At 45.1% G+C, this 15,000-nt stretch overlaps 1 protein-coding gene across 1 annotated transcript in view; it reads right to left on the reverse strand.

The window, feature by feature from the left end:
* Positions 1-15,000, reverse strand: part of LOC122791843 (cytosolic 5'-nucleotidase 1B-like) — a 690,897-nt gene that overhangs the window by 547,449 nt on the left and 128,448 nt on the right. The gene's annotated exons all lie outside the window — the stretch shown is intronic.

Genomic DNA, 15,000 nt, shown 5'->3' on the forward strand with positions numbered 1-15,000 from the left:
TTCCAGTTTATGGGTATTGAACATGTCTCTATTGGAGTTAGGGGTGGACCTCAAGCCTTGGTCCTTGAAATGAGAGAATTAGAGTGGCAGATTGGTTTAGATGCCTTTACTTATCCTGGATTAAATGAGTCTTGTAATATCTCAGTTATTCTGAGATATAAAAGCTATATGAGATGATTTGGTCCATATATATATTTTTTTTAAAATACTTGATTTTTAATGATAACCTATACTTGTTATAATATTTTAAATATAGCATTACTTTTTACCTTAGAGTATTTAATCTTTATGGTTCGTTCTATGTGTGAACATGTGTATTACTAATTAATATAGAATCTAGTAACTACTACATATGTCCATAAAGAAATTGTAGATACGTAATATATGTTAAGCATTATGGAGTGACACTTAGAAAAAATGCCTTTTTAATCTTATTACTTTATTTTATTATTTTGCTGCTAAAATGTTAAAGGAAGTGACATCATGGGACATCGCTATAAAATGTGATGCTTTTATCCACAAATTTGTTATTTGCCTGAGGAAGCTTCCGCACAGCGGTAGCGAAAACGTGATTTTTCAAATAAAGAGCGTTAGTTTTATAAGTCCTATTTTGGCTCCGAGAGACTGGAATTTGTTTGTTCTTTGTTTTTCTGTATCCTTCTTCATACATATATATATATATATATATATATATATATATATATATATATATATACACACACACACACACACACACACACACACACACACACACACACACGCTCCAGCAACTCTGACTCTGTGGGTTCTGTCTTTGAGCCAGTTTGTGACCCATCTTGTGACATAGGGGTTTATATTTAGGCTGGATAGCTTATCTATGATGCCCGAGTGGGGTATTGTGTCAAATGTCTTTGCGAGGTCCAGATAGGCTGTGTGGACTACCTTCCCTTCATCTATGGCCTTGGTGACTGTTTCGAAGAAGTCGACCAAGTTCAAAAGGCAGGATCTGCCCTTGACGAAGCCAAATTGGGTAGGATCTAGTGTCTGTAGGTCCCCAATGCCTTTGTTCCATGATGATCCTCTCCATAGCCTTGCATACTAGGCTAGTCAGGCTTATGGGGTGATAGTTTCCAGGGTCCGCAGAGGCGCCACCTTTGTGGAGTGGGACCACTGTTGCTGTACGCCATTCTTTGGGCACATATCCTGTAGTGAGGCTGAGATTGTACAGTAGTTTTACTTGAAGGATTAGTTCTTCTTGGAGTTCATGTAGGACGCAACCCGGGACGCCATCTGGTCCCATGGAAGCAGTGTTTTTTGCTTTGGAGAGGGCGGCCTTCACCTGAGCATCAGAGATGTTTGGGAGGCTGTACTCTGCCGGGATAGATACTTGCGCTTTTGGGGGGGAGGGGTGGAGAAGTTTGCACTGAACCTGTCTGCCAGGATATTGGCGATGTCTGTGGGTTCAGTGTATTTTTTGTCGTTTAGAATCAACTCAGAACAAGTCTGGGAGTTGCATCCCAGGTTCGTAACATAACTGAAAAAAGCCTTATGATCGTCTTTAGTGTCCTGTGCAATTTTTCTCTCGAAGCTGGCCTTGGAGGATTTTATGAGGGATCGTAATTTTTTGCTAGTACTGATCAGAGATGCCTTCCCTTTTAGGGATTTTGCTCTATCATGTAGTAGCTTCCTCCTTTTGTTGTACAGTTTATTTATGGCTGGGGTCCACCAGACTGGACGTCTGCCTTTGGATGATTGGGTCTTGATTTTGTTTGGGATAGCATGATCCATGCATTCCTGGAGATGTCCATAGAATGTGTTTATATAGGATTCTGCAGTTTGGGCCGTAGTAAATATAAACCCCTATGTCACAATATGGGTCGCAAACTGGCTCAAAGACAGAACCCACAAAGTCCGAGTTGCTGGAGCCATGTCAGACTCGAAACCGGTCACAAGTGGCGTCCCACAAGGTTCTGTCCTGGGACCTCTCTTGTTTATTATTTACTTTTCTGAGGTACAGGCCAACGTGGGAGGACTATGGCTCACCAAGTTCGCAGATGACTGCAAACTGGGTGCCATAATCGACTCTCCAGCTCACACAAACATCCTTCAAAAAGGTCTTGCAGAGACGGATAACTGGTGCCAGAGCCATGGTCTAAAGCTAAATGCCAAAAAGTGTATAGTCATACCCTTTGGCAAAAACAATGTGCCCACAAATTACCACATAGGTGGTAACCCATTAAGTACAGAGAAAGTAATTAGGGATCTGGGGACCCAAGTTGATAGCAATCTCTCCTTTGACAACCACAGTGGTTAGAAAGACCTTCTACATAGCCCACCTCATCATGAAAGGATTCACATCTAGATCAAGAGAGGTAATCATGCCCCTTTATTCATCCCTCATCAGGCCCATCATAGAATACAATGCCCCCTTTGGGATGTACCTTACCCGACACCTGCAGCAATTAGAAAGACCCCAAAAGTACCTCACCAGGAGGATCAAGGGTCTCAAACAGATGCCATATGCTGCTCGGTTAAAAAAAACTCCAGCTCTACTCAGTTGCATACCGCCTACTTCGAGGCGATCTATGCCTGACATATAAAGCTATGTACAAACCAAAATTAATGGACATGCTCCACCTCAGTAAATCTAAATCCCTTAGAGCCATGCGCTCAAGGGACTTGAACCTCAGCACAGAAATAAATAGAACATGCTGGAGGGACAGATTCATAACCCAGAGGCTCCCTTCGTTCTGGAATAGAATTCCAATTCATGTTGGGCAGAGCACCTCACTGACTCTCTTCAAGAAGAATCTTGATGAGTGGATGGGGGATCGTAGGTTTGTCCCGGGGATTACTTCCGTGTCACTATTAGACAGAGGCACAGTAAACTAAACTTTAAAAAGGGCACAGTATACTCAAATCATGGGGTGGCGTAAGCCAAACACAATCGGGCTAGGCTTATAAATGCCCCAGGGCAGATAGCCTAGTATGAACATATATATATATATATATATATATATATATATATATATATATATATATATATATATATGTAGAGAGAGATGATATATATATATATATGTATATGTATAGAGAGAGAGAGAGAGAGAGAGAGAGGGCGGCCACGGTGGTGCAGTGGTTAGCGTTGCCGCCTCACAGCAAGAGGTTCTCCGGTTCGATTCTCGGCTGGGGTGCCTTCTGTGTGGAGTCTGCATGTCCTCCCTGTGGTCGCGTGGGTTTCCTCCGGCTGCTCCGGTTTCCTCCCACATCACAAAGACATGCAGTAGGTGGATTGGACACTCTAAATTGGCCCTAGGTGTGAGTGCGTGTGTGTGCCTTCTGTGGAAGGTTGGGCGCCAGGCTGGCACCTCGACACCGTAAAACTCCACTGCCAATCATGAGCAAACAGATGATCCGCTGTGGCGATCCCTAACCGGGAAAAAGCCGAAAGAAGAAGAAGAAGAAGATACACAAACACACACACACACACACCCATATATATATATATATATATATATATATATATATATATATATATATATATATATATATACATATACATACATACACACAGACACACACATTCATACACACACAATATAAAAAAGTGTACACACCCCTGTTAAAATGCCAGGTTTTTGTGATACAAGAAAAATGAGACCACAATAAATCATTTCAGAACTTTCCCACCTTTAATGTGACCTATAACCTGTACAATTCAATTGAAAAACAAACAAATCTGTTAGGGAAAAATATAAAAAATAAAAAACATACAAGAAGCTGGTTGCATACGTGTGCACTCCCTTAAACTAATACTTTGAAGCACCTTTTGATTTAAATTACAACATTCAGTCTTCTTGGGCACACACCTGCCATCAATTAAAGAGATTCTGATTAACCCCAAATAAAGTTCAGCTGTCCTAATAGGATTTTCCTGACATTTACTCCGCTGCCTTGTACAGTAAAAGCCATGGTTCGCAGAGAACTTACAAAGCATCAAGGGGATCTCATTGTTGAAAGGTATCAGTCAGGAGAAGGGTACAAAAAAATTTCCACAGCATTGGATATACCATATAACACAGTGAAGAGTGTCATGAAAAAGTACAGAAAATATAGGACACAACGAAAACTGATCAGGGAGGCTGCCAGGAAACCTACAGCAACACTGAAGGAGCTGCGGGAATTTCTAGCAAGTACTGGTTGTGTACTACATGTGACAATCTCCCATATTCTCCACATGTCTGAACTATGGGGTTTGGTTGCAAGACGGAAACCTTTTCTAAAACAGAAAAACATCCAGGCCCAGCTAAAATTTGCAAAATACATCACGTCTCCCAAAAGCATGTGGGAAAATGTGTTATGGTCGGATAAGACAAAGGTTGAACTTTTTGGCCACAATTCCAAAAGGGACGTTTGGCGGAAAAACACTTCACATCACCAAAAGAACACCATCCCCACGGTGAAGCATGGTGGTGGCAGTATCATGCTTTGAGGTTGCTTTTCTTCAGCTGGAACTGGGTCAAGGTGGAGGGAATTATGAACAGTTCCAAATACCAGTCACTTTTGGCCCAAAACCTTTGGGCGTCTGCTAGAAAGCTGAAAATGAAGAGGAATTTCACCTTTCAACATGACAATGACCCCAAGTATACATCCAAATCAACAAAGAATGGCTTCACCAGAAGAAAATAAGAAGTTATGTACCTACCATAACGTTCCATGTTAGTTGTCTTCTCTCGCCTTCTTTCTTGCTTGATGGGTTCGGAGCCGATCCCTCGGCTCCGACTCGGCACTTGCTAAGCTCGAGAGTCACTTTTACCAGCTCGAGGCAGCCCCATATCCCATGATGCAAGGCGGTAAGTACCCAGATCTCGTTTGCTGACAAAGGGCAATAGCACCAAGCACAAAATACTTCCCAAAGGAAGAAAGAAAACTTACAGATGGAAGAAGGACCAGGTCTGAATGGTCTTCAGCATAACAGTTTCTTATAACAAGGTCTGTCCAGGCCAGGGGGAAGGAGGGAGGGTCGAAGAAAGAAGGCAGAGAAGACAACTAACATGGAACGCTTATGGTAGGTACATAACTTCTTAATGTTAAGTTGTCAATCTCGCCTTCATTCTGCTTGATGGGACCGCCCCTAGCACCTCTATCCTGGGTGGCTCAATGGAACAAACTCTTGAGGACTGTAGAGCCAAAACTGGCTCTGTCCCTGGAGGCCAAGTCCAATTTGTAATGGGAAACAAAAGTGTGAGGAGTGGCCCAAGTGGCCGCTGCACAAATAGTGTCTAAAGGAAGTCTAGCTTGAAAAGCTGTAGAAGTAGCTAAGCTCCTAGTTGAATGTGCTTTAGGTTTTGAGCACAGCTGTTTTCCCCTGAGCAGATAAATTTCAGAGATGACCAAGAAAGCCATCTAGACAAAGTCACTTTAGAAACAGGAAGGCCTTTTTATTATCCGCATAGGAAACAAAAGTTGATCAGATTTTCTAAATTTTTTGTTCTGTCCAAATAATATCTAAGTTGGCGGTGGACATCAAGATAATGTAGCTTTTGTTCAGCTCTATCTGAATAGTTAGGGAAAAATACAGGAGATCAATGGATTGATTCAAATTGTTCTTTGAAGCGACCTTAGGCAAAAAACGTTGGTTAGTTCTCAAAGATACTCTGTCTTTGTGAAAACCAAATAGGGGTCGAACCGAAAGAGCATGAAGTTCAGACACCCTCCTGGCCGATGTAATAGCCACTAGGAATAAAGTTTTCCAAGAAAGATATTTCAGGGAACAAGCAACAGCTGGCTCAAGGGGAAGAATCAAGGATGTCAGCACTAAATTTAGATCCCACTGAGGAGGAGGATTCCTGATTGGAGGCTTTAGTAGGAAAATTCCTTTCAAGAAGGCCCTGCAGAGCCTATGGGACATAATATTATGATCTGCTATCCCGACATGAAAATTGGAAATAGCAGCCAATTGAACTCTGACTGTGGAAGAAGAGGAGCCTGCATGAAAAATCTCTGCTAAGAAGTCCAGGACTGCCTGAACAGGGGCAGTAAAAGGATCAATATTCTGGGCCTTAGCCCAATAAGAGAAACGCTTCCATTTGCTTGTATAAATCCTCCTGGTAGAGGATTTTAGCCGGTTACTATGATGTCTCTAACTGGGTTAGAGATCAAAGGAAGCCTGGCTAAGGAAGGAAGTGGAGCAACCATGCTGTGAGGTTGAGAGAAGGGATTGACCGGTGCAGCTGACCCGATTGGTGAATCAGAAGATCTGGCACTGGGTCCAGATGCCACTGCTGCACCAAAAGGTGATGATGGACGACCGGAACCAAACTTGTCGAGGCCAGTAAGGGGCAATGAGAATCAATTTGGCTCTCAAAACGGTAGCTTTCTGGATCACCTGAGGGATCAGAGGAAATGGAGGAAGGCATAAAGAAGTCCCTGGGGCCAATCCTGGGTCAGAGCGCCTCTGGGGATGGCCTGATAGAGGGAAGAGGCTGAAGAAGTCTGCTCATTTGCTGTTTCGGGTAGTAGCAAAGAGATCTCAACATGGATGACCCCATTCCAGAAAAATCTCTTCCGCTATAGATTGCTTGAGAGACCACTCGTGAGGCATGAGAATAGCTCTGCTCAATCTGTCCGCTACAATGTTGGTTTTCCCAGGGATATGCGTTGCTACCAGAAACCGATGAGAGGAGATCGCCCATTGCCATAGTCTGAGCGCTTCGACACAAGGGTAGGACTTGGTTCCTCCCTGTTTGTTGATATACCAAACTACAGACATGTTGTCTGTGTGGACTGCAATTGTCCCTACGGGAAGAAAGTCGCTGAGGGCTTGCACCGCTAAAAGCACTGCTCTCATCTCCAGGACATTTATGTGCAGATGGTACTCGAACGGCTGCCACGTCCCATGAACCATCCTGCCCTGATAATGACCCCCCCCCCACCCGATCAGGGAGGCATCCGTGGTGACAGTGGCTATCGGGATGGGGGTACAAAGTACCTGCCTTGGTGAACCTGAGGAGATGTGATCCACCAAGCAAGATGCTCTTTGCATGTCTGAGTCACCAGAATCTGGTGACGATTGAAGTTGCTGGTATGACCATTGTGTGAACAGCATCCACTGAAGAAGGCGATGTAGAATCGAGCCAGGGAAGAAGAGTAATGGCCGCAGCCATGAGACCTAATACCTTTAGAACCATTCTGGCCTGTACTTTCTTGTTGGCCAGAATGATCCTGACATGACTTTGAATGTCTGAAACTCTTTGATCTGTAAGGGTAGCTGACATCCGAACAGTGTTTAAGTTTGCGCCTATGAAGGTAATAGACTGGCAGGGCGATAAGGATGACTTTTCAAGTTGATTGAGATGCCCAAATGAGAACAAAGGTTTATTGTGTAATCCCTGGCTTGTATAAGCTGATGCCTGGTGGTGGCTGACAGGAGCCAGTCGTCGAGATACGGAAACACCTGGAATCCTTGACGTCTCAGGTGAGCCGTGACCACTGCCATGCATTTGGTGAACACTCTGGGGGCTGTAGTGAGACCAAAGGGCAGGGCTCTGAACTGGAAATGACTGGACCCCAGCCGAAAGCGGAGAAATCTCCTGGAGCGCCTGTGAATTTTGATGTGATAGTACGCATCCTGAAGATCTATTGAGCACATCCAGTTGTCCTTCTGTAAGAAGGGCAGAATTGACTGAAGAGAGACCATTTGGAATCTTGTCTTCCTGACAGACTTGTTGAGTCTGCTGAGATCCAATATTGGTCTCCAGTCTCCCGTCTTTTTGGGGACCAAAAAGAACCTTGAGTAGATTCCGGGCTCTGAATGGTCTATTGTAACTGGCTGAATGGCTCTTTTTTGCAGTAGTTTTGAGACTTCTAACTCTGCAATTTCCCTTAGATCGGGTGGTACATCTGGAAGGGAATTTGAGGGGAAGGGACTTTCCTCGAAAGGAATTATGTAACCCTTGGATATGATCGACTCTTCCCATCTGTCTTGAGTGAGGGAATGCCAGGCTTCTGGGTACAGTGATAATCTTCCCCCGACTGCCTCCAAGGAGGGACAGCCGGGCAACATCTCAGGGATGCTGAAAAGGCTTGTCAGAGAGGCTCTCTGTTTCCTGGTTTTCGGACCCCTCTGCCTCTAGAGCGGCGTCTGTTGTTGTTACCCCCTCTGCCTCTAGGGGTAAACTGACCACGTGAATCCGGCGTGACTCCTTGGGATTTACGGAACCCCATTTTCCCACCTTTCTGTCCTTTGGGATAAGGTCTAGAAGGGGTGGAAAAACGGACTCAACAGCAGAAAGAGTCTTGCCGTCCTGTTCGCACCTGGTCAGGGTTTCCTTCACCTGAGGGCCAAACAAAGCTGACCCATCAAAGGGAGAATTTGTGAAGGACGCCTTAAAGGGATCCGCAAAATCACATAGCCGCATCCAGGCTTGGCGCCTAAGAGCCACACCTGTACCTGCGGCTCTACTCGCTCCATCCGCAGCATAAGATATTAGCCGCATGGAGGAGTTTGCAATGGAATTGAGGGTTCCTAGCTGCTAAGCAATTTTTCTTGAGCCCCTGCAGCTGTAGGATCCTGAACTACTTCACCCAGCTCCTTAAGGATATCCCTCTGGAGTCTGGTGAAGTGACATAGGTAATTCAGCCAACGATAGCAAAGGTCGCTGAGGAATACATCCGCCACTGCACCTATCCATGGTCCTAGAGTCCTTATTAGGAGGATGGACGGGCACGGAAGGATCTGCAAGTTCCTTTTGGTGGCCGCAGCCACCACCATGGCATCAGCGGGACACCCTTAGTGAGGAATTGCTTGTCACACGGGCAGTGATAAATTTTGAAGGCCTCCTAGGGACTGGCTCTACAGAGTCAGGAGCTGCCCACGCCTTCGCAATAACCTGCATAAGGGGGTCGAAGGCGGAGACATCCAGGAGGTGGAGGGCCGAGATCCAAATGCCTCTAGGTATACTGACTCATCCTCAGAGGGATTGTTGGTGGGCCAGTTTCCCTCTGTTTAAGGAGTTCTAGGATGTCTGAGAAGGAGACATCCTCAGAGGGGATCTAGGGGATCCCTCTGACTCATCAAAGTCAGTATCCAAGTGACAGACTCGGGGAGTCTACATGCTTCCTCTTACAAGTCCTCTTCCTAGGAGGATCTCCCGAAACATCAGGAGAATCCTCGGAAGAGAGGGAAATTCCCAATGGGGAAACCTGAGGCGGAGGATCTCTGGGTCCTGTAGCAAGAGAAGTGGCAGAGATGTCAACAGGTACTATAGAGGGAGGAGCTACGGGTACAGACTGCTGACTGATACCAGTGGCCAGCACACTCTTCATCACCTCAATGCTCCCTCCCAGGCAGGTCCGAGAGAACCCGTTCCGAAGAGCTAGGAACTCCAGGGACCACCGAAAGGGAAGTCTCCGAGGCAGATGTCGGAGCCGAGCTCACCAAGGCCGAGGCTCCAAGGGGAAGAGCTGGTTCGACAAGGGTCCCATACCACTCACCCCTCGGAGGAGACCATGGAAGCCCGACCACCAATCCCTCTAAGGAAGGTCTCAAGAGGAGATAAGAGTAGAGGCTGAAGGAACAGAAGGGGGTATCCGCCCTCCAGCCGTAGCAGTAACCATTCCCGAAGACTCCAACTCCAAGCTCTGGGGTAGAGTTGAAGGTGGAACTGTAACGGGTGTGGACCAACAGTCGCCTGTTGAGACGGACTATGTAACATTTGGGCCAGTACCTGTGACTTAAGTAATCTACTGACCACTATCTCTAGGTCATGATCTGACAGTCTGAATGACCTTGAAAATGGGCTCCGATGGCCCGGTACGAATAGAAGAGGTGAAGGCGAAGCCGACAGTATCGGCTCCAAGGAAGGAGACCGCGACCGCTTCCTGGAATGAGCCATCGAACCGATACTATAGATCCTGTCGGAGCCGACTTCTCGGAGCCGACAGGAAGTTCGATGTATCGGCTCCAGCCGAGCCGATACAGCCACCAAAGTAACGGTGTCGGAGCCGATCGAGCCGACACCGATGCCTGTGCCACATGGGGGTCGGAACCGATCGGAGCCGACACCGGCGGTCGATAGATTCGGCACCGATAGTCATCGGTGCCGAAGGCTTTGTTAAGCCAGAATCGGCTCCAGCCGGTGCCGATCTCGACTCGGAACGAGTCGGAGCCGAGGCCGCAGGCTTAGACACAGAAGCCTGGGCCTTGGCAGATTTAGCTGATTTTGATGGAGCCGACTTAGCCGGAGAGCCCTCCGGCTTAAGAAGGCCCCTAAGTATCAGCTTGTTTTGTCTTTCCTGCAGGACTCTCTGGCTGAAGGAATGACAAATAGCACAGGAGTCCTGCAGGTGAAGAGGCCCCAGGCAATACAGGCAAGAAGTGTGACCGTCTGTCAGAGACATCTTCTGACAGCACGAGTCACACTTAAAACCTGAGACCCTCTCCTTTGACATGGTGCTACAAAACACACACACACACCAGTCAAAAATTTAAATTAAAGAAAAATACCAAAAAGGTATTCCTAAAAACAAACACACACACACCCTAACAGGGAGGGGATGGGATGGGTAAAGTTTGACTAAAAAAATTTAACAGAGACAGGGAATTTCTGTCAGGAAATCTAAAAAATTAACTTATAACTAACAATAAAAGGTTTTTTTAACAAAAAGGGGCTTAAATATCAATAAAGTGAATCACTTACCAGGAGCTGGTAAAAGGAGGACCTCATGTTTAAGCGGCAAACGAGATCTGGGTACTTACCGCCTTGCATCATGGGATATGGGGCTGCCTCGAGCTGGTAAAAGTGACTCTCGAGCTTAGCAAGTGCCGAGTCGGAGCCGAGGGATCGGCTCCGAACCCATCAAGCAAGAATGAAGGCGAGATTGACAACTTAACATTTAAAGTTTTGGAATGGCCCAGCAAGAACCCAGACCTAAATCCAATAGAAAATCTGTGGGGTGACCTGAAGAGGGCTTTATACAAAAGATGCCCTTGCAATCTGACAGCTTTGGAATGCTTTTGCAAGGAAGAGTGGGCAAATATTACCAAGTCAGACAGATTCCTGTCCCAGAGACTTCCCTTACTCTGGAACAAACTACCCATTCATCTCAAGCAAAGCTTCTCATTGGCCCTCTAAGAAAAATCTTGACGACTGGATGGGAAATAGAAAATTCACCCCGGGGATCACTTCTGCGGCACTGCTCGACAGAGGCACAAGAAAATAATTTTCTTGGGTGATGAAAGCCAGGGAACCTTTTTGGCTAGGCTTATACAGGCCCCTAGGGCAGATAGCCTAGTATCTACCTATGAAGTCAAATGTGCCATGCTGATAAGACTCCTACCCAAGAAGGCTGAATGCTGTAATTAAATCAAAGGCGCTTCAACAAAATATTAGTTTAAGGGTGTGCACACTTATGCAACTAGCTTACTGTACGTTTTTTATTTTTTCCTCTAACAGATTTGTTTGTACAGGTTATAGGTCACATTAAAGGTGGGAAAAGTTTTGAAATGATTTACTGTAGTCTTTTTATATCACAAACACAAGCATTTTAACAGGGGTGTGTACACTTTTATATCCACTGTATACACACACACACACACACACACATTATATATATATATATATATATATATATATATATATATATATATGAATCTCTGTCAGAATAACAAATTGCCATAACGTCAAGTTACAGAACGACTAAAGTTTACATTCACAAACATCCAGATATATATGTGTATCCATCTCTCTCTACATATATGCGTGTGTATATACATACACACATATATATATATATATATATATATACACACACACACACACTCACACACACACAGGCACACACTTATATGTTATAACACTGTGGAGTAATTTCTGGGTCTTTAATGACTGGTTTCAGCCAACTTTAATTGAGGACAAGAATGTTAGGAGTATGTTCATCCAGATAAGATCTGATAAACACGAATGGAGCTTGGTTATTTTGATTCAGTCATTTTGAATATATTTAAGTGAAGGACTTTTAGGGTGGGGTTGTTAGATGCAATAGGTTGTACAATGTGGTTAGGAAAACTTGGGTTGTACTACAAGACTGGGACAGTTGGAAGACTAAGGTTTGGATGAATGTCTCCAGATCTTTGAAGTTTGGCGAGAACCAAGGTAATGACCAGGTGGGGAGGCCTAGATTTGCTACGCAAAGTTACTAAGCAAAGACACTGCCTTTTTGGCCTGAATGAGTGATAAACTGCTTTTAATGAAGCATACTGCGACGGAACCCAGTACCTCAGTAGTAATATCATGAGACTGACTAGAAAGCATGGACACCTGTAGGGCTGGTCTGTGGAATGGGAGGAGGGTCAAACAGGCTTATGCAGGATGACGCAGGGTATACCAGTATATATGGCAAAGTAGCAGTTACTTTTTAACCTCCGAAATGCTTATTCTTAAAGTTGGAATGAAATTGGTGATTGGTTGCCAGGGGATGGTTGATGGTACTACATCAGGTGACGAGTGTGCTTTGCTGAATATATTGTTACTTCAGCTGACTGGTAAGAATAAAATGTCATTTATATGTGAGACAAAAGTCATGAAGGTATGGAGTGAAGTGTAGTAATAAGTAGCAGGAACCCTGAAAATTAAGGAAAGTGATATTATGTATAGTATGACTGTGCAAAAGAGCGACTACAAATAATGTAGAAGAGGTAGGAGTTATCAATGACGGTATGGCAGGGAGTGGATTTATGTCTTAAGGATAGTTATTGGTTATATAAAAGACAAAAGGTAGTTCTGAGTGTGTGTGTGTGTCTAAAAACTGTTAGTGAAGTGTGTGTGTGAGTTGGCTGTGGAGAAAAAATTGATTAGTGGGTACAAGAAAGGGATGTGCAGTATCTAAAGTTACTCTTTCAAAATGGCTTATGGATTGTATTACCTTCTCATATTCGGTTACGAATGAATCTAAGCCTGCTCAATTCAAAGCTTGCTCAACTAGGGCTATCACAGCGTCTGTTGCCATCACCGATGGGTTCTGTTCCGAGCCCTCGAAAGAGAGTCGGCCTTATACCAAGCTTGCGTGCACCAAAAACTCTCGAGCTAAGCTGCTACCCACAATGCCCTTCACTCAGTTACCTCAGATCGAGTTTGCATGCAACATATAGAAGAAAAAGTCAGAGGCCATCTCTGCGCAGAAACACTGAAACACCACAAAGACAGAGAAGATCCGCCAGGAGCCTTTGGTGGGGGGCCGGTGGGAGGGTGTGATGACTGGAAGATGATCAACAACTCAGATGGAACGTTATGGTAAGACATAACTTCTTTATCTGAAGTTGTTAATCTTCTTCCTATTCATCACTGATGGGACAGAATCCCAAGCTACGTGGAGAACCTGGGTGGCCCTTATGGAAGAACATTCCTGAGAACCACTGAGCCGAAGGCTGCTCTTCCCCTGGAGATCAGATCCAATTTGTAATGCTTGATGAAGGTATGGAGTTTAGCCCAAATGGCTGCTGCACAGATGTCAGCCATGGAGGCCCTGGTGTGGAAGGCAACAGACGCTGTGATAGCCCTAGTTGAGCAAGCTTTGAATTGAGCAGGCTTAGATTCATTCGTAACCGAATATGAGAAGGTAATACAATCCATAAGCCATTTTGAAAGAGTAACTTTAGATACTGCACATCCCTTTCTAGGGCCAAAAAAGGAAATGAAAAGTTGGTCCGACTTGCGAAAGGACTTAGTTCTGTCTGGGTAGAAACATAGTTGTCTATGAACACCCAATGAATGCAGGCTGTATTCTCCCTTGTTGGAATAATTTGGAAAGCATACAGGGAAGCTCAATGGGCTGGTTAATAGAAAAATCGGAAACCACCTTGGTGAGAAAGGATGGATTAGCACAAAGTGATACTCTGTCCTTATGGAAGATCAGATAGGGGTTCAATGCATAAGGCTTGCAACTCAGATATTAGTCTGGCTGAAGTGACTGCCACGAAAACAAGGATTTCCATGACAGAAATTTTAGATCACATGTCACAGCAATTCAAAAGAGGGCAGAGAGAGAGAGAGAGACTGGAGAACCCGGGAGAGATTTCATGTCTCCACCGGTTGTCTGATAGGAGGTCTGCTTATGGAAACTTCCCTTGAGGAAGGACTTGCAAAGTCAGGTGGAAATAAGCAGGACTCATCTGAACCATTATGGAAGTTGGAAATAGCAGCTAAATGGACTCGAATGGTGGAAGCTGAAGCACTATTGTCAAACAACTAAGAAAGGTAATGAACAGTAGCCATGGGAGCTGAAAACGGATTTAGCATCCAGACATACGATCACAAAGAGAATCTTTTCAATTTGTCCCTGTAAAGGTTTTCTGGTGGATGGTTTGTGGGAGGCCAGGATAATATCCTGGATCGATGAGAGGATTTCTTGCCTGGCAACTAACGGAAGTGGAGAAGCCAAGCCGTCAGCTTGAGAGTGGAAAGATTCGGTGGTCAGCCCTTGTGGGTGAGATACGAGTCCCTGACGAGTGTCCAGGATCCAAGGAGGTTGTAACAGGTGAGGTCAGAGGAATGGAAACCACACTTGACAAGGCCAGAACGGGGCAATGAGGATCACTTTGCTTCTCAACCAGATAGCTTTCCTTAGAAAAAGACGGATCAGAGGTATCGGAGGACAAGCATAAAGGAGACCCGCAGGCCAATCGTGAGTCAGTCTCTCGGTGACTCCCTGTGAGGGGGAAAGAGGGCAAAGTAGCTGCTGCATTTTGTGTTCAAGGGGGAGGCGAAAAGATCGCAGCATGGCTGGCCCCAATGGCTGAAGATGTATGACGTCACACTTGGAGAGACCACTTGGATGGAGGATGCATCTGCTCAGTCTGTCCGCAATCACGTTGAAGCTCCCCGGGATATGCGTTGCGATCATAAAGCAGTTGGAAGCTATCGCCCAATGCCAGATTCTCATGGCTTCGCGACATAGGTGGTAGGATTTAGTTTCTCCGTTTGTTTATGTACCAGACAATGGACATGTTGTCCGACTGGATAG

The sequence above is a fragment of the Protopterus annectens genome, chromosome 17.part0 (genome assembly GCF_019279795.1).
Source record: "Protopterus annectens isolate FY-2018-M chromosome 17.part0, PAN1.0, whole genome shotgun sequence".
Lineage (NCBI taxonomy): Eukaryota > Metazoa > Chordata > Ceratodontiformes > Protopteridae > Protopterus > Protopterus annectens.